The 20,268-nt window shown below is 45.9% G+C and overlaps 3 non-coding genes across 3 annotated transcripts; 1 reads left to right on the top strand and 2 right to left on the bottom strand.

Moving 5' to 3' along the window:
- Positions 1 to 11,774: 11,774 nt before the first annotated feature.
- TRNAE-UUC (transfer RNA glutamic acid (anticodon UUC)) lies at positions 11,775 to 11,847 on the bottom strand. The gene has a single exon. It is a non-coding gene; the product is annotated as a tRNA-Glu (tRNA).
- Positions 11,848 to 13,439: 1,592 nt separating this feature from the next.
- Positions 13,440 to 13,511, bottom strand: TRNAE-CUC (transfer RNA glutamic acid (anticodon CUC)). Its single transcript has one exon. It is a non-coding gene; the product is annotated as a tRNA-Glu (tRNA).
- A 6,214-nt stretch (positions 13,512 to 19,725) lies between these two features.
- On the top strand, positions 19,726 to 19,798 carry TRNAV-AAC (transfer RNA valine (anticodon AAC)). Its single transcript has one exon. It is a non-coding gene; the product is annotated as a tRNA-Val (tRNA).
- Positions 19,799 to 20,268: the final 470 nt, after the last annotated feature.

Here is a 20,268-nt window from a genome sequence, read left to right on the forward strand (position 1 = left end):
CAGCCTCTATATATGCAGCTTACAACGAGGCCTGGAAGATAACTCAAATTGAGACAGCAGAAAGCATACGGGAAATTGACCGTATTAATTTGGAAAAATCACTTTCTGTAGTGGACAATGGGTTAATGACTCTGTCCTCCAGAATCTTTTCATTGGACAGCATTGTGTCTTCAGCAATCGACATAATATCGCAAGACTTACTGTTATTACAACACGGTCAGTCTCAATTGCGTTCTATTGTACAGCTTGGCTGGACGTTACAAAATCTGCGTTCAGGCTATGTGCCTTGGCGTTTAATCAACACAACGTCACTATTCAATATCTTTAACCTTACTGATAAACAAATCAGTATGGCACAGAAGGGTGCTGATTATACAATCCTGAGCATTGAGAAACTCGAGAGATTACCATTGACAATGTCAGAACGACCTGTCATTGAATGGATAATACATGGGATAATTAATATTCCAATATCTACTTTCAGGTTTCAATACTGCCAAAAATATATACAGGCTGGCATGTACGAAAAATTGGGAAAAGGGTACATTAAGACAACATGGAACTTGCCCTATTCACATGCATGTCTCCGTAATAAAGGACATAAAGTGTTTCTTAGTGGCAATAATTGTGCGATGTCACTAAGCGGTACACTTCTGTGTAATGGAATTAGTTTGCATGGAGCCTGTGAAGGGAACTCAAATAACCTTTCAGGTCACCAGTTAGGCGCACCTGCAACAGAGATAGAACCATTCTTTAAAAGACTCTATAACGGGAGTTACATTCTAATTGTGGATCGCAGATGTTGTAGTCTTCTGCCCGGGATTCCTTATCTCATAACTACGACTGCGAAGGTCATGTGCTGTGGACGCTTATTGTTCCCCAGCTCCTTTCCAGACAGGGAGGCAAGGGCATGGCCTAACTTGAAAATTACTTCTATTCGAATTGATACTTTAAGCAGAATGAAAACAGTGCTTCTTCAGACGCCGACCAGGCTCACGTCATCAAAAGAAACGTATGATCTCCTAGTCGCAAGGACGACTGCAGAGATTCACTCATTGCTATCAACTAATTCCCCCATACATTTGCAGAAATCCTGAATGAAATCTTAAATATTTCTGATACCAGTGGAGTCTCAAATGTATTTAAGACAGTATTTTCAATGGCATTAACACCATTCAAGGCCATACTGGGTATTTTTCCAGACTTCGTCCATTCGATTTTTGGCGGACTTCCCCTCATTTTGGGACTAATTGCAGGAATCCTATTCTTGGTCCTTATATTTCGTTATGGCAAACCATGTCACAGACAAAACACCTGCGACAAGGGAAGAAACAATCCGAGCCATTGGATACCGGGACCGGATATCAAAAATCCTGGGACTTTCACGGCTTAGAGACCTAAACATGACTTGGTTTCTTTCATTTCGACCAATGTGGCATCGATGTGTTTTACCTGTATTAAGGTGCATGCTGTGCGGAGAAGAATGCGTGTTGGACACCTGTCTGACGCTACAATCGGATGCGCCAATGGATGCAGAAACATTGTTGGGTCCGGTAACGGCTCATGCATTGTGCTGCCCTCAACGGCTGCCAATCCTGATGACGGCATTCGTGGAAACTTCACCACTACGATTGAGGGGTAGTGAAGTTCAAGATGAAAGCAGCATCGATCAGGTACGACCTTCTGTCAGCAATACTAATCAAAACGTCAATGGAGACAATCATGCACACGAATGCATGGTTACATCTTTTCCCGAGTTAGTGGAACTTTCACAGGAAGCTGTTGACAGCTTTTTCGACAGTCTCAATGATATGATGTTCTCACCAGAGCAGAAATAACGACTTTTGAGCAAGCTAGCACACGGCGTTCCCAACACTCTGAATTTGGCCTTCAACTTTAATAACAAAATAGCATGAACAATTTCCCCTCCAGTTCACGGACAGCAATTTTTTCAGCAGCCCCAAACTATTTTTACGATTTTTTCGGGACACTTATCTTCTGCTTAAAGTAAGAACTATTCTTAGAGAACTAAATTTCTATTTTTTAGAAACTTTATAGACATTAGCTGCCCGCTGGTATGTTCATAATTATTTTTATTCTGTGATGAAGTGGTCTCGAACCTTTTTTCTGTATTAAGAGCCATTTCATGTGTAATTCTCATATACAAATTAGTAATAATGTATACATATGCGTGATTACTTTAGCATTATTCTACAGCTTGAGTGCATATAATACATGTGACTGTTTTTTTGTTATATTACATAATTTCGAAATGCATTATATGTATTTTGGGGTGGTAAGGTATACAAGATACTCTACAGTATGTTTTACTATGCCTAGATTTGTAAATATGGCCATAGTTAGCGTGGAGTGGGTGTGATGTATTCCTATAGGTTCTGTATCGATCCCCCTATTCCTGACCCTGTTCTGGTTAACAATTAACTAGCAGCCATCCCATGATGCAGAAACCGTTATCTGATTAAGCCACACCACGGCACAGGAACGCGTTATCTGATTAGGTCATAACGCTTGCCATCTAATTAGGCAAGCAATATTCCTCCAGCCCCTGATAAGGCATACGGAGTTCTCAAAACAAATCAAACCTATGACAACCTGGGAAAAACCCTGCGGCCATTGTTTTGATTTCACCGAGAACTTCAGCAAAAGAATGTGCTAACGACCAGTTCGTATGACATCCTTATTGACGTATCTATGTCCATCCTTACGTCAATCTCGGCACCTTACAGGTATAAATATTACCGATATTGCCTTAAGCAAACACACGCGGTGGTGACGAGATCGGAGCAGCCAGACTTGCCGAAGCCCAACACAGAGCGGACCCAGCTGGCGCAGCCCCGCCTTCCTGACGCGCTGAGAACGAGACGCTGCTTTCTCCTGCCGAGAAATCCAGCTCCGGCGCTTCCAAGCAGCCCTTGCAGGCAGCCTGGAATATCGAGACCAAAGACGAGAGATACCATCCCTCAACCATACTAGATTCAAGGTACAGAACTGAATAACCCCTTGCAGAGAATTCTTGAGTCAGTCACTTGGCAAAACAAACTTAACTTAAACTGCTACTTTCTATTTCCGCCCACGTATTAGGCTTAGGTCAGGTACACTGGGGTAGGCGTAGTTAGAAGCACCAGTTGAGTACGATTAGTCAAATGTTTATATGTATGTATCTATTTTATCCATTTTAAACCACCATATGGCTTAGAAACCATATAAATGTTTTTACAGTATTATTTTATACTTCTGCTTTTATTGTATGCACTTTACTTAACCATAAGTATTGCGATAATATCGATCCATTTCTCTTGTATGAGAAAAGAGACTGATCAATAAATAACATCTTTTATTGAACACGCCTGTCTCTTCCTTTTCTCTACAATCTGATGAAACTAAGAATGCACGTACTGACTGAGTAAAATAAGTTGTCTTTTGTTTTCACACGACTCTAGAGATACACTCTTGATTAGGGGAGAGCAAAGTTGTCATGTTCTATGGTTGTCAGAAACTAAATCCCTTCTTGTCTACCCAGGGAGGTTCAACTCCTCCTTGCCTATTCGAGAAAGTTTCTAGTGAACTCTGAGCTAGCTGGCAAACCCAAAACTTTAAGTCTAATATCGACAATAGAAGACCTAGTTAACGTCTGGTCTAGGCCTATACTATTGAAGGTATTATTCCAATGCGCAGAGCCTATTGGGATAATAGGAACTACACTACAAGGCACCAGGAGTGAGTTAAAAGAGAGTGAGAGACTCAGGCACCAGGAGTGAGTTAAGAGAGAGTGAGAGACTCAGGCACCAGGAGTGAGTTAAGAGAGAGTGAGAGACTCAGGCACCAGGAGTGAGTTAAGAGAGTGAGAGACTCAGGCACCAGGAGTGAGTTAAGAGAGAGTGAGACTCAGGCACCAGGAGTGAGCTAGAGAGAGTGAGACTCAGGCAACAGGAGTGAGTTAAGAGAGAGAGAGACTCAGGCACAGGGGGTGAGTTAAGAGAGTGAGAGACTCAGGCACCAGGAGTGAGTTAAGAGAGAGTGAGAGACTCAGGCACCAGGAGTGAGTTAAGAGAGAGTGAGAGACTCAGGCACCAGGAGTGAGTTAAGAGAGTGAGAGACTCAGGCACCAGGAGTGAGTTAAGAGAGAGTGAGACTCAGGCACCAGGAGTGAGTTGAGAGAGGGTGAGACTCAGGCACCAGGAGTGAGTTAAGAGAGAGTGAGACTCAGGCAACAGGAGTGAGTTAAGAGAGTGAGAGACTCAGGCACCAGGAGTGAGCTAAGAGAGAGTGAGACTCAGGCACCGGGAGTGTTTTAAGAGAGAGAGAGACTCAGGCACCCGGAGTGAGTTAAGAGAGAGTGAGACTCAGGCACCAGGAGTGAGTTGAGAGAGAGTGAGAGACTCAGGCACCAGGAGTGAGTCAAGAGAGAGTGAGACTCAGGCACCAGAAGTGAGTGAAGGGAGAGTGAGACTCAGGCACCAGGAGTGAGTTAAGAGAGTGAGACTCAGGCACCAGGAGTGAGTTAAGAGAGAGTGAGACTCAGGCACCAGGAGTGAGTTAAGAGAGAGTGAGACTCAGGCACCAGGAGTGAGTTAAGAGAGACTGAGACTCAGGCACCAGGAGTGAGTTAAGAGAGAGTGAGAGACTCAGGCACCAGGAGTGAGTTAAGAGAGAGTGAGACTCAGGCACCAGAAGTGAGTGAAGGGAGAGTGAGACCCAGGCACCAGGAGTGAGTTAAGAGAGAGTGAGAGACTCAGGCACCGGGAGTGAGTTAAGAGAGAGTGAGACTCAGGCACCAGAAGTGGGTGAAGGGAGAGTGAGACCCAGGCACCAGGAGTGAGTTAAGAGAGAGTGAGAGACTCAAGCACTGGGAGTGAGTTAAGAGAGAGTGAGAGACTCAGGCACCCGGAGTGAGTTAAGAGAGTGAGACTCAGGCACCAGGAGTGAGTTAAGAGAGTGAGACTCAGGCACCAGGAGTGAGTTAAGAGAGAGTGAGAGACTCAGGCACCAGGAGTGAGTTAAGAGAGAGTGAGAGACTCAGGCACCAGGAGTGAGTTAAGAGAGAGTGAGACTCAGGCACCAGGAGTGAGTTAAGAGAGAGTGAGACTCAGGCACCAGGAGTGAGTTAAGAGAGATTGAGACTCACGCATCAGGAGTGAGTTAAGAGAGAGTGAGACTCACGCATCAGGAGTGAGTTAAGAGAGAGTGAGAGACTCAGGCACCAGGAGTGAGTTAAGAGAGAGTGAGACTCAGGCACCAGGAGTGAGTTAAGAGAGAGTGAGACTCAGGCACCAGGAGTGAGTTAAGAGAGATTGAGACTCACGCATCAGGAGTGAGTTAAGAGAGAGTGAGACTCACGCATCAGGAGTGAGTTAAGAGAGAGTGAGACCCAGGCACCAGGAGTGAGTTAAGAGAGAGTGAGACTCAGGTACCAGGAGTGAGTTAAGAGAGTGTGAGACTCAGGCACCAGGAGTGAGTTAAGAGAGAGTGAGAGACTCAGGCACCAGAAGTGAGTGAAGGGAGAGTGAGAGACTCGGGCACTGGGAATGAGTTAAGAGAGAGAGAGACTCAGGCACCAGGAGTGAGTTAAGAGAGAGTGAGACTCAGGCACTGGGAGTGAGTTAAGAGAGAGTGAGACTCAGGCACCAGGAGTGAGTTAAGAGAGAGTGAGACTCAGGCACCACGAGTGAGTTAAGAGAGTGTGAGACTCAGGCACCAGGAGTGAGTTAAGAGAGAGTGAGAGACTCAGGCACCAGAAGTGAGTGAAGAGAGAGTGAGAGACCCAGGCACCAGGAGTGAGTTAAGAGAGAGTGAGACTCAGGCATCAGGAGTGAGTGAAGAGAGTGAGAGACTCAGGCACCAGGAGTGAGTTAAGAGAGAGTGAGACTCAGGCACCAGGAGTGAGTTAAGAGAGAGTTAGACTCAGGCACTGGGAGTGAGTTAAGAGAGAGTGAGACTCAGGCACCAGGAGTGAGTTAAGAGAGAGTGAGACTCAGGCACCAGGAGTAAGTTAAGAGAGAGTGAGACTCAGGCACCACGAGTGAGTTAAGAGAGTGAGAGACTCAGGCATCAGGAGTGAGTTAAGAGAGAGTGAGAGACTCAGGTACCGGGAGTGAGTTAAGAGAGAGTGAGAGACCCAGGCACCAGGAGTGAGTTAAGAGAGAGTGAGACTCAGGCATCAGGAGTGAGTGAAGAGAGTGAGAGACTCAGGCACCAGGAGTGAGTTAAGAGAGAGTGAGACTCAGGCACCAGGAGTGAGTTAAGAGAGAGTTAGACTCAGGCACTGGGAGTGAGTTAAGAGAGAGTGAGACTCAGGCACCAGGAGTGAGTTAAGAGAGAGTGAGACTCAGGCACCAGGAGTAAGTTAAGAGAGAGTGAGAGACTCAGTCACCAGGAGTGAGTTAAGAGAGAGTGAGACTCAGGCACCAGGAGTGAGCTAGAGAGAGTGAGACCCAGGCACCAGGAGTGAGTTAAGAGAGAGTGAGACTCAGGCTCCAGGAGTGAGCTAGAGAGAGTGAGACTCAGGCACCAGGAGTGAGTTAAGAGAGAGTGAGACTCAGGCATCAGGAGTGAGTTAAGAGAGAGTGAAAGACTCGGGCACTGGGAGTGAGTTAAGAGAGAGAGACACTCAGGCAACAGGAGTGAGTTAAGAGAGAGTGAGAGACTCAGGCACCAGGAGTGAGTTAAGAGAGAGTGAGAGACTCAGGCACCAGGAGTGAGTTAAGAGAGAGTGAGACTCAGGCACCAGGAGTGAGTTAAGAGAGATTGAGACTCAGGCACCAGGAGTGAGTTAAGAGAGAGTGAGACCCACGCATCAGGAGTGAGTTAAGAGAGAGTGAGACTCACGCATCAGGAGTGAGTTAAGAGAGAGTGAGAGACTCAGGCACCAGGAGTGAGTTAAGAGAGAGTGAGAAACTCAGGCACCTGGCGTGAGTTAAGAGAGAGTGAGACTCAGGCACCAGGAGTGAGTTAAGAGAGTGTGAGACTCAGGCACCAGGAGTGAGTTAAGAGAGAGTGAGAGACTCAGGCACCAGAAGTGAGTGAAGGGAGAGTGAGACCCAGGCACCAGGAGTGAGTTAAGAGAGAGTGAGACTCAGGCACCAGGAGTGAGTTAAGAGAGTGAGAGACTCAGGCACTGGGAGTGAGTTAAGAGAGAGTGAGAGACTCAGGCACCTGGCGTGAGTTAAGAGAGAGTGAGACTCAGGCAGCAGCAGTGAGTTAAGAGAGAGTGAGACTCAGGCACCACGAGTGAGTTAAGAGAGTGTGAGACTCAGGCACCAGGAGTGAGTTAAGAGAGAGTGAGAGACTCAGGCACCAGAAGTGAGTGAAGGGAGAGTGAGAGACTCAGGCACTGGGAGTGAGTTAAGAGAGAGAGAGACTCAGGCACCAGGAGTGAGTTAAGAGAGATTGAGACTCAGGCACCAGGAGTGAGTTAAGAGAGAGTGAGACTCAGGCACCACGAGTGAGTTAAGAGAGTGTGAGACTCAGGCACCAGGAGTTAGTTAAGAGAGAGTGAGAGACTCAGGCACCAAAAGTGAGTGAAGGGAGAGTGAGAGACTCAGGCATCAGGAGTGAGTTAAGAGAGAGTGAGAGACTCAGGTACCGGGAGTGAGTTAAGAGAGAGTGAGAGACCCAGGCACCAGGAGTGAGTTAAGAGAGAGTGAGACTCAGGCATCAGGAGTGAGTGAAGAGAGTGAGAGACTCAGGCACCAGGAGTGAGTTAAGAGAGAGTGAGACTCAGGCACCAGGAGTGAGTTAAGAGAGAGTTAGACTCAGGCACTGGGAGTGAGTTAAGAGAGAGTGAGACTCAGGCACCAGGAGTGAGTTAAGAGAGAGTGAGACTCAGGCACCAGGAGTGAGTTAAGAGAGAGTGAGAGACTCAGGCACCAGGAGTGAGTTAAGAGAGAGTGAGACTCAGGCACCAGGAGTGAGCTAGAGAGAGTGAGACCCAGGCACCAGGAGTGAGTTAAGAGAGAGTGAGACTCAGGCACCAGGAGTGAGTTAAGAGAGAGTGAGACTCAGGCACCAGGAGTGAGCTAGAGAGAGTGAGACTCAGGCACCAGGAGTGAGTTAAGAGAGAGTGAGACTCAGGCATCAGGAGTGAGTTAAGAGAGAGTGAAAGACTCGGGCACTGGGAGTGAGTTAAGAGAGAGAGACACTCAGGCAACAGGAGTGAGTTAAGAGAGAGTGAGAGACTCAGGCACCAGGAGTGAGTTAAGAGAGAGTGAGACTCAGGCACCAGTAGTGAGTTAAGAGAGAGTGAGACTCTGACACCAGGAGTGAGTTAAGAGAGAGTGAGACTCAGGCAGCAGGAGTGAGTTAAGAGGGAGTGAGAGACTCAAGCACTGGGAATGAGTTAAGAGAGTGAGAGACTCAGGCACCAGGAGTGAGTTAAGAGAGATTGAGAGACTCAGGCACCAGGAGTGAGTTAAGAGAGAGTGAGACTCAGGCACCAGGAGTGAGTTAAGAGAGAGTGAGAGACTCGGGCACTGGGAGTGAGTTAAGAGAGGGTGAGAGACTCAGGCATCAGGAGTGAGCTAAAGAGAGTGAGACTCAGGCACCAGGAGTGAGTTAAGAGAGAGTGAGACTCAGGCACCAGGAGTGAGTTAAGAGAGAGTGAGACTCAGGCACCAGAAGTGAGTGAAGGGAGAGTGAGACTCAGGCAGCAGGAGTGAGTTAAGAGAGTGAGACTCAGGCAGCAGGAGTGAGTTATGAGAGAGTGAGAGACTCAGGCACCAGAAGTGAGTGAAGGGAGAGTGAGAGACTCAGGCATCAGGAGTGAGTTAAGAGAGAGTGAGAGACTCTGGTACCGGGAGTGAGTGAAGGGAGAGTGAGAGACTCAGGCACCAGGAGTGAGTTAAGAGAGTGAGAGACACAGGCACCAGGAGGGAGTTAAGAGAGAGTGAGACTCAGGCACAGGGAGTGAGTTAAGAGAGGGTGAGAGACTCAGGCACCAGGAGTGAGCTAAAGAGAGTGAGACTCAGGCACCAGGAGTGAGTTAAGAGAGAGTGAGACTCAGGCACCAGGAGTGAGTTAAGAGAGAGTGAGACTCGGGCACTAGAAGGGAGTGAAGGGAGAGTGAGACTCAGGCACCAGGAGTGAGTTAAGAGAGAGTGAGACTCAGGCACAGGGAGTGAGTTAAGAGAGGGTGAGAGACTCAGGCATCAGGAGTGAGCTAAAGAGAGTGAGACTCAGGCACCAGGAGTGAGTTAAGAGAGAGTGAGACTCAGGCACCAGGAGTGAGTTAAGAGAGAGTGAGACTCAGGCACCAGAAGTGAGTGAAGGGAGAGTGAGAGACTCAGGCACCTGGCGCGAGTTAAGAGAGACTGAGACTCAGGCACCAGGAGTGAGTTAAGAGAGAGTGAGACTCAGGCACCAGGAGTGAGTTAAGAGAGAGTGAGACTCAGGCACCAGGAGTGAGTTAAGAGAGAGTGAGAGACTCATGCACCTGGAGTGAGTTAAGAGAGACTGAGACTCAGGCACCAGGAGTGAGTTAAGAGAGAGTGAGACTCAGGCACCAGGAGTGAGTTAAGAGAGAGTGAGACTCAGGCACCAGAAGTGAGTGAGGGGAGAGTGAGACTCAGGCAGCAGGAGTGAGTTAAGAGAGTGAGACTCAGGCAGCAGGAGTGAGTTATGAGAGAGTGAGAGACTCAGGCACAAGGAGTGAGTTAAGAGAGTGAGAGACTCAGGCACCAGGAGGGAGTTAAGAGAGAGTGAGACTCAGGCACAGGGAGTGAGTTAAGAGAGGGTGAGAGACTCAGGCACCAGGAGTGAGCTAAAGAGAGTGAGACTCGGGCACCAGGAGTGAGTTAAGAGAGAGTGAGACTCAGGCACCAGGAGTGAGTTAAGAGAGAGTGAGACTCAGGCACCAAAAGTGAGTGAAGGTAGAGTGAGACTCAGGCAACAGGAGTGAGTTAAGAGAGAGTGAGACTCAGGCACCGGGAGTGTTTTAAGAGAGACGAAGACTCAGGCACCAGGAGTGAGTTAAGAGAGAGTGAGACTCAGGCACCAGGAGTGAGTTAAGAGAGAGTGAGAGACTCAGGCACCTGGCGCGAGTTAAGAGAGACTGAGACTCAGGCACCAGGAGTGAGTTAAGAGAGAGTGAGACTCAGGCACCAGGAGTGAGTTAAGAGAGAGTGAGACTCAGGCACCAGGAGTGAGTTAAGAGAGGGTGAGAGACTCATGCACCTGGAGTGAGTTAAGAGAGACTGAGACTCAGGCACCAGGAGTGAGTTAAGAGAGAGTGAGACTCAGGCACCAGGAGTGAGTTAAGAGAGAGTGAGACTCAGGCACCAGAAGTGAGTGAGGGGAGAGTGAGACTCAGGCAACAGGAGTGAGTTAAGAGAGAGTGAGACTCAGGCACCAGGAGTGAGTTAAGAGAGAGTGAGACTCAGGCACCAGAAGTGAGTGAAGGGAGAGTGAGACTCAGGCAACAGGAGTGAGTTAAGAGAGAGTGAGACTCAGGCACCGGGAGTGTTTTAAGAGAGAGAGAGACTCATGCACCTGGAGTGAGTTAAGAGAGACTGAGACTCAGGCACCAGGAGTGAGTTAAGAGAGAGTGAGACTCAGGCACCAGAAGTGAGTGAAGGGAGAGTGAGACTCAGGCAACAGGAGTGAGTTAAGAGAGAGTGAGACTCAGGCACCGGGAGTGTTTTAAGAGAGAGAGAGACTCATGCACCTGGAGTGAGTTAAGAGAGAGTGAGACTCAGGCACCAGGAGTAAGTTAAGAGAGAGTGAGACTCAGGCACAGGGAGTGAGTTACGAGAGAGTGAGACTCGGGCACTGGGAGTGAGTTAAGTTCACTCACGGAACACCACCACATCACTCTAATACACCACCACATCACTCAGCACCATAACAGCATCACTCAGCACCACAACAGCACTGTCCTTGCTTGCTACCAACAAGCATTGTCATAGCCAATAGGACTCGCATTAGGAAAGTGTAAGCTATTGGCTTTGTGAATAATAATGCTATTAATTTACATATTTTCACAGCCAACACATATTTAAAAAAATTGTCATTTACAATACCAATAGCTCACACTTTCCTAATGCGAGACCTATTGCATTGCAAATGCTTGTTACCTTTTGGGCCTAAGTTCGCTTTCAGCAAATTACACATTCAACAGTTTTGTCTCAATTCATTCATCAGCATCTGTCTCACAAAAAAAAAGTTGTGGCAAAAAATACAAGGTTCTGGAGGAAAAAAAAGTGAGGTAAGATTTGACAACCCTTTAAAAAAATATGGAAAATAATACTCCCCCCTTGTGGAAACCTACTTGATACGTTGTTACAAGCTGTCCAGTCACTCGTTGTAAGGATAATAAAATATAAACTGGTGGCAAAGCTCGACCCAGTCCCCTTGCAGCACTGACAGGACGTGTGGTTTGGTACAAACTAGGGGGCTTATTTACAAGAATCTTGCGCCACTTTTGCGTCACTTTTCCCATGTCAGAATTGACGCAAAAGTGGCGCAAGGGCCTTGTAAATAAGCCCCTAATGTTTGCTTGTGATCAGAGGGCTCTGGAGTTCGTTTTCAATCACTGACACCATAAATGTATTAAATGCGGAATGTTGACGTCACAGCTGTAGGCAGAAAGCAGTGTCTGACTCTTAAATGTAAGCGGAAACTTCTGTACAGGTGGAGTCGCTACTGGTTTAGGAAACCAGGATAACAACAGAGGAAAAGTTATAGCGATCGAAAAAAAGAGTAAAAAGGAAAAAAAATACTCTTCATTTCAAATCTGCTTAATAAAAGTGAAAAAAGTGAAACGCCCAAATAGGGACTTGAACCCTAGACCCTCAGATTGAAAGTCTGATGCTCTACCGACTGAGCTATCCAGGCTTCTTGGTAAGTACAGTAGCTACCAGTTTTCTTTATTATGTGAATGCTGTCCCTGTTCCCATGATGCACTGGGCCAGGGACAGACTAATTTGCATACAGCCAGGTTCTGAAACTGGGATGGTGCAATGAGCTAAAAAACGGTGTTGGATCTAGCCCTGATCTCTTGACTGGGTGAGAGTATTCTGCTTAATTCAGAGACTCTGTCCCTCACCACCCCTTGTTGTAAATATTTTTGTCCACCCTAAGCGTGGAAGGGTATACTCAGACATGAGTCCCTTGCTCATTGCACCATCAGGATTCAAGCAAGCGGGGCGTAATGCCAGAAACCGGTCCCCGGAAGCTTGTTTCCTTCCCAGTATAAGAATTGGCTTTTGTAGTCTGGTCTGCCCTGTTCCCATGATGCACTGGGCCAGGGACAGACTAATTTGCATACAGCCAGGTTCTGAAACTGGGATGGTGCAATGGGCTAAAAAACGGTGTTGGATCTAGTCCTGATCTCTTGACTGGGTGAGAGTATTCTGCTTAATTCAGAGACTCTGTCCCTCACCACCCCTTGTTGTAAATATGTACCTGTTATCTCAGCAGCACTTTCTAGCCCTGGTCCACGTGGGATTTCAACATCCCTAAACAAACATTGCTCACTCCAGCCCCCTGAAGCCAGCGCCTGGACTCTCACTTTCGGAGTTCCAGGCGCCCCCAGTCTGTTTCCATAAACCGGCCCCCAGTCTGAGACTGCACAGAGGCAGGAGGGGGTCAAGTCTCACAACCAGTAATGTCTGAGTGGGTTCCTAGCTGTTTGTGCCACTGCCTGTAGAGTCTGTAATGTGCATATTGACGATATTGCTAGAAGATGAAACACTTAAAAGTGACGCAATGATGACATCATCGAAGTAAATCCATGTACAGTCTGTGCGATCCGCTCAGAGAAAACACAGACCCGGTGACCTCTGACCCAAATGGCTTTAAAAGGTGTCATGACTCCACTCTGCAACCTTTCTGCACCGTGACAGATTAACAGAACTAACACAAACCCTCTCTGGCAAACACACCTGTGCGGGCACCTGTTTACAGCACACTGGCACAGGGAAGGGACCCAGCACCCCCTCTGCAGTGACCAGCTGGACCCTGGTCTAGTGATCCCAGTCCCCACTATCCTCATCAGCCCCAGAGATGTGTGAGAGCTGAGTCGATGGGTTTATCTCTGAAAAATAAAAGCACCAGTTGTAAAACTCCAACCTTCTCATTAGAATTACGATTTATGATTGTGGCTTATCAAAAATATTCCTTAATTTCTATATATATTGGATGTATTTCAGTAGTTTGAGTATTGTTGTAGTTTAACCTCTTAGAACCTAGGGCTTCCAATGACCCATCAGTGGGGGGAGGGGGCGTCAACAGACATTAAAAGTGTTATAATAACCACTATGTCACTAAGATGTTTAAAATTGTAACCATGCGTTATCCATGCCTCGAATATTGGGCCCATTATAAAGTAATCAGTGTCATTAAACATGAAATTCTATTTTTTTAAATCCACCAAAAGCACAATCAATCGAACAGTTTTGAAATAAAAAGTAAAAAAAAAATGTCTCTTCCCTGACCAGGAATCGAACCCGGGCCGTGGCGGTGAGAGCGCCGAATCCTAACCACTAGACCACCAGGGAGTGTGCTTTGGGTTCCCTTTTCAGTCCTTAATGACTACAAGGGTGCAGCGCTCAGTGTGTGAATGTTGCATTGAGGCGCTATTTATATTAGTATTCGTTCTACCGACTCTTTTAGAAAAAATCCAAACACAAGAAAGTATCATATAGAAGTTAAAAAACTGTCTTCCAGACCAGAACGTAAGGAAAATAACAAATCAAAGACGCACTTAGAAGAGAGACCGAGGGCCGGGTGACGAGGAAAGGTCCAAGGATCTCCCTTCAGTGAGAGGCCTCGGCTGTGCAGGTTTCAGTGACCTGCTCTCATTGAGGGCTCACTAGCCATGAACAGAGACCTCAGCTGTGCAGAGTTAACTGACCTACATTCAGTGAAAGCTCTTAGCTGTGAACAGAGACCTCAGCTGCGCAGTTAAGTGATCAACCTTCAGTGAGAACTCTTAACTGTGAACAGAGTCAGAGTGATCTGGATTCAGTGAGAGCTACACGTGTGCACAGGGAGCTCGTATCTGTGCATCGGTCACTGGTGTTCAGTGGGATTCCTCTTAGATGTGAGTGTGGTGCACTCAGCTGTGCAGGGTCTGGATTCAGTGAGAGAGGTCACAGCTGCGCAGCTTTCACTCATATTCATTGATGGGTATTTCAGCTGTGCATGGTTCAGGCATGAGCATCCAGTGAGAGCTCACGTGCTCTGATGTTTTCAGTCAACAATGGTCCCGTGCATGAAAAGATAGACATACAATAAATATAGACGAAATCAAATCTATATTTTGGAAGGACTTGTCCAGCCGGACAGAGGTCTTTCAAGTTTACTGAATAAACAAGATTTACACAGGTGGAACAAAGATACCTTCCACAGAACCCCTGTGTGGTGCACAAGCCTGTGCCCAACACATGCGGGTTGATTACCGTTAGTGAAGATAGGAAAGGTTTGAAGGCAAACAACAAGCGTTTTTCTGTTTTACAAATACATTACACAGAAAATATCATTAAGCACCATTACAACAAACTATACAATCAATGATCTATATAGGGTGCATAAGCAGGTCGACGGCGTTTCGGTTCCCCTTAAAGAGTTATGGGAACCATCATCAGGACAAACAGTAATATTGCCTTTCTCATTAAACCTTACTTTGCCTAAAAGAAGGAAAAATACATACTTTAGAATAGAGGGACTAAAATTAATAAAAACAACAAGGTAGAATTGTGACTTCTCGTGCACCGTGCATGGCTTACTGTGCCAGGTGAGTACCGCGTCGGACCGGCTGGTGAGGTAGTGATGGTTCTGTCAAGTAGTACTGAAATTTTCGAGGTGTAGATCACGAGTGTAGATCAAGTAGCCCGTGACTATACAGCGGGGGAGAGAGAGTGCAGAATGGCCGAGGGCGGCTTAACCTAGGCAGGCTATCTCTAGAAATTTTCAAGTCGTGCCTCTAAATGATGTGACTACGGCATATAATTGTGCTGAAGTGCGCGTATGGACTAAAGGTATTGCAGTGGCCAAGAGCTCTAAAGGTCTCCTCTCGTGTGAGGGGGTGGCGGATATGGCTTACCAATGCAGCGCAAGGCATGTCATATCGAGAGTATAGTTACTCAAATGATTCGATTCTGCAGCCCTGCATAAAAAATGATAGGCTGCATGTTAGAGTGGGGAACGGCGATACCGCTTGGGTCTAGGAGGCAGCATGCAATTAATCTTACCATTTATAGGCGATAGCGGCCGTGTTACAGAATCGTAACAGGTCGGCGCCAGGGTGTGCCTGTAAAAATTAAACATACGTTTTCAGGGATTTACAATTTACTGAACTGCAATCCCCAAGTACTAATGCATAGTGTTATGCACTTACCGAAAAGCGCGGTCACAACGATCTTCCCTGGCGTGCTGGCGTGCTACAACCAGGAAGTAAAAGAAGGGGAGGGTGTGAGATGTGATTGGACAGTGCCGGTGAGGAGTTTGGGCATAGAAATAAACAAGGGGCAACTTTTACCAAAGTCATCTTGGGTGATGTTCAAAAGTGACTAGCATGCAGGGTGATAAGTTTAAAAGACGTATATCCCGTATAATCGGGAATAACAGCCACATAAATCTACAGAGACCTCAGTTAAGCATAAAACAGGAAGTACAGTTCAAGGGATCCAATTACATTCTAAATTCTCAGATTAAAGCAGTCCACTCCTCCTGTAGGTTCAGCCCTGAGTTCAGGCTGTCTGTCTTTAAGATCCATTTTAATTCCTCTCTATTGAGCATCCGGGTTAGGTCACCCCCTCTCGGTGGTATGATAACTTGGGTGATGACTGTCCAGCGGATCTCATTCTCCGTGTGTCCTTTGCTTAGAAAATGTTCAACCAACGGTGCATTTGGAGTTTTGCACCTGATCCGACTGCGATGCTGTGATATTCGCAGTTTAACTTTTTGCTTTGTTTGGCCAACATATATGAAATTGCATGGGCAAAAGATTGCATAAACAAGGTTACTACTATTACAATTAGTAAAACTATGTAGTACATTCCTTACATTTTTATATACAAATTCTTTGCTTTCAATTGCAAATTCACAAACCACACATGTACCGCATTTCGAATGCCCCCGGAGAGGTGGTAGTGACCAATGGTCATGGAGTGTGACATTTCTAACAACCGTGGGTGGTAACGCTGCCCTAACCAATTGGTCTCTGAGGTTTTTACTTTTCTTAAAAGCAAAGAGGGGGGTCTGCCAATTTAAGGGACCAGAATTCAAAATATGCCAGTTTTTGTTTATACATTTCTTGACACGATTCGATACAGTAGTGAAGGTAGTCACACACACTATTTTCTCATTGGTCTGTTTTGGCTTTGGCTCTAGAAGAGTGTCGCGAGGACAGTACCAGGCTCTCTTCATAGAGTTTTTTATCAGGCGCTTGGGGTAGCCTCTAGATCTCAACTTTAAAGACAGTGTGTTCGCCTCAGTGAAATAATCCTCTTTCTTAAAACAATTCCTCCTGAGTCTGAGGAACTGTGAGTAGGGAAGGCTATCCCTCAGGGCCCTTGGGTGACAACTATTATAGCTCAGGAGGGTATTCCTTTCTGTCGGCTTGCGAAACAAAGATGTGTATAAAGTTCCCTCATCGTGTTGAATGGTCAAGTCTAAGAAGGAAATACTATCTTTGTTGTGGACTAAGGTAAACGTAAGTCCATTGCAGTTATTATTGAGCCAATGTATTAGACCTGGGAATCAGGGTATACACACGTGGAGGCGGTACATAGATGATATTTTCCTAATTTGGGGCGGTTCCACTGCGGATTTCCCAGGTCTAATACATTGGCTCAATAATAACTGCAATGGACTTACGTCAACACGATGAGGGAACTTTATACACATCTTTGTTTCGCAAGCCGACAGAAAGGAATACCCTCCTGAGCTATAATAGTTGTCACCCAAGGGCCCTGAGGGATAGCCTTCCCTACTCACAGTTCCTCAGACTCAGGAGGAATTGTTTTAAGAAAGAGGATTATTTCACTGAGGCGAACACACTGTCTTTAAAGTTGAGATCTAGAGGCTACCCCAAGCGCCTGATAAAAAACTCTATGAAGAGAGCCTGGTACTGTCCTCGCGACACTCTTCTAGAGCCAAAGCCAAAACAGACCAATGAGAAAATAGTGTGTGTGACTACCTTCACTACTGTATCGAATCGTGTCAAGAAATGTATAAACAAAAACTGGCATATTTTGAATTCTGGTCCCTTAAATTGGCAGACCCCCCTCTTTGCTTTTAAGAAAAGTAAAAACCTCAGAGACCAATTGGTTAGGGCAGCGTTACCACCCACGGTTGTTAGAAATGTCACACTCCATGACCATTGGTCACTACCACCTCTCCGGGGGCATTCGAAATGCGGTACATGTGTGGTTTGTGAATTTGCAATTGAAAGCAAAGAATTTGTATATAAAAATGTAAGGAATGTACTACATAGTTTTACTAATTGTAATAGTAGTAACCTTGTTTATGCAATCTTTTGCCCATGCAATTTCATATATGTTGGCCAAACAAAGCAAAAAGTTAAACTGCGAATATCACAGCATCGCAGTCGGATCAGGTGCAAAACTCCAAATGCACCGTTGGTTGAACATTTTCTAAGCAAAGGACACACGGAGAATGAGATCCGCTGGACAGTCATCACCCAAGTTATCATACCACCGAGAGGGGGTGACCTAACCCGGATGCTCAATAGAGAGGAATTAAAATGGATCTTAAAGACAGACAGCCTGAACTCAGGGCTGAACCTACAGGAGGAGTGGACTGCTTTAATCTGAGAATTTAGAATGTAATTGGATACCTTGAACTGTACTTCCTGTTTTATGCTTAACTGAGGTCTCTGTAGATTTATGTGGCTGTTATTCCCGATTATACGGGATATACGTCTTTTAAACTTATCACCCTGCATGCTAGTCACTTTTGAACATCACCCAAGATGACTTTGGTAAAAGTTGCCCCTTGTTTATTTCTATGCCCAAACTCCTCACCGGCACTGTCCAATCACATCTCACACCCTCCCCTTCTTTTACTTCCTGGTTGTAGCACGCCAGCACGCCAGGGAAGATCGTTGTGACCGCGCTTTTCGGTAAGTGCATAACACTATGCATTAGTACTTGGGGATTGCAGTTCAGTAAATTGTAAATCCCTGAAAACGTATGTTTAATTTTTACAGGCACACCCTGGCGCCGACCTGTTACGATTCTGTAACACGGCCGCTATCGCCTATAAATGGTAAGATTAATTGCATGCTGCCTCCTAGACCCAAGCGGTATCGCCGTTCCCCACTCTAACATGCAGCCTATCATTTTTTATGCAGGGCTGCAGAATCGAATCATTTGAGTAACTATACTCTCGATATGACATGCCTTGCGCTGCATTGGTAAGCCATATCCGCCACCCCCTCACACGAGAGGAGACCTTTAGAGCTCTTGGCCACTGCAATACCTTTAGTCCATACGCGCACTTCAGCACAATTATATGCCGTAGTCACATCATTTAGAGGCACGACTTGAAAATTTCTAGAGATAGCCTGCCTAGGTTAAGCCGCCCTCGGCCATTCTGCACTCTCTCTCCCCCGCTGTATAGTCACGGGCTACTTGATCTACACTCGTGATCTACACCTCGAAAATTTCAGTACTACTTGACAGAACCATCACTACCTCACCAGCCGGTCCGACGCGGTACTCACCTGGCACAGTAAGCCATGCACGGTGCACGAGAAGTCACAATTCTACCTTGTTGTTTTTATTAATTTTAGTCCCTCTATTCTAAAGTATGTATTTTTCCTTCTTTTAGGCAAAGTAAGGTTTAATGAGAAAGGCAATATTACTGTTTGTCCTGATGATGGTTCCCATAACTCTTTAAGGGGAACCGAAACGCCGTCGACCTGCTTATGCACCCTATACAGATGATTGATTGTATAGTTTGTTGTAATGGTGCTTAATGATATTTTCTGTGTAATGTATTTGTAAAACAGAAAAACGCTTGTTGTTTGCCTTCAAACCTTTCCTATCTTCACTAACGGTAATCAACCCGCATGTGTTGGGCACAGGCTTGTGCACCACACAGGGGTTCTGTGGAAGGTATCTTTGTTCCACCTGTGTAAATCTTGTTTATTCAGTAAACTTGAAAGACCTCTGTCCGGCTGGACAAGTCCTTCCAAAATATAGATTTGATTTCGTCTATATTTATTGTATGTCTATCTTTTCATGCACGGGACCATTGTTGTTTCAAAAAATTGCTCCCCGAGGTCCCTGGCTGACTGTTTTTTGGGGTCCCTTGTTGTTGAAAAAGAAGACTGATGTTTTCAGTGACATGCAGTCAGTGAGAGTCTGCTCACCTGTGCAGGATCAGTGAAATGTGCATTGAGTGAGAGATCTCTTACTCGTGCAGCCCAAGGTGGTGAGCATTCAGTGAGACAGGATGCTTGTGCAGCATTGAGTACTGTGCATTCAGTGAGAGGCGATGCTTGTGCAGCATTGAGTACTGTGCATTCAGTGAGAGGCGATGCTTGTGCAGCATTGAGTACTGTGCATTCAGTGAGACACGATGTTTGTGCAGCATTGAGTACTATGCATTCAGTGAGAGACGATGTTTGTGCAGCATTGAGTACTTTGCATTCACTGAAAGAACTTTAGAGAAGCTTCCATACCTCGGCGTCTGTCCAGCTGCCTTCAGGGCTCTCTGCTCATTGGAGTTAAAGCTACATGGATTTCCTTAGTGTAGTGGTTATCACGTTCGCCTAACACGCGAAAGGTCCCCGGTTCGAGACCGGGCGGAAACACTTATTTTTCTTTCAAAAAAGCAACTCAATTCAGTTCAGTTCAGTTCTTTATTTATTTCGGTGGTTAAAAACCATCATAAAAACTACACAATGTATTACAAATCCACATATACTCATTTTACATTGTTACTCTGAACATTACACTATTAAAAACACATGTTAAAAATTCTTATTTACAGACATTAAATGAAAGGAGGGAGCAATTTGTTCATTTCATCATACATTAACCCCTGGTATTTCTTAGTCTGACCACAATTTAAAAAAAACTCAAAATAGAACACAGAGTGCGCATCTCGGTTGCTCTTTGGAAATGCTCCTTTAAAATGTCCACCAAAAATCTTCGACGCAGGGTTTTATAAAAAGAACATAATAATACAAAATGAAGGGTGTCCTGCGGAGACCTATTGTCGCAGACGCAGGCACCCTTCTGCTCAATTGTTAACGTAAAACCAGACGGGTAAGCAAGTAAG

This window comes from Lissotriton helveticus, chromosome 1_2, assembly GCF_964261635.1.
Source record: "Lissotriton helveticus chromosome 1_2, aLisHel1.1, whole genome shotgun sequence".
Lineage (NCBI taxonomy): Eukaryota > Metazoa > Chordata > Amphibia > Caudata > Salamandridae > Lissotriton > Lissotriton helveticus.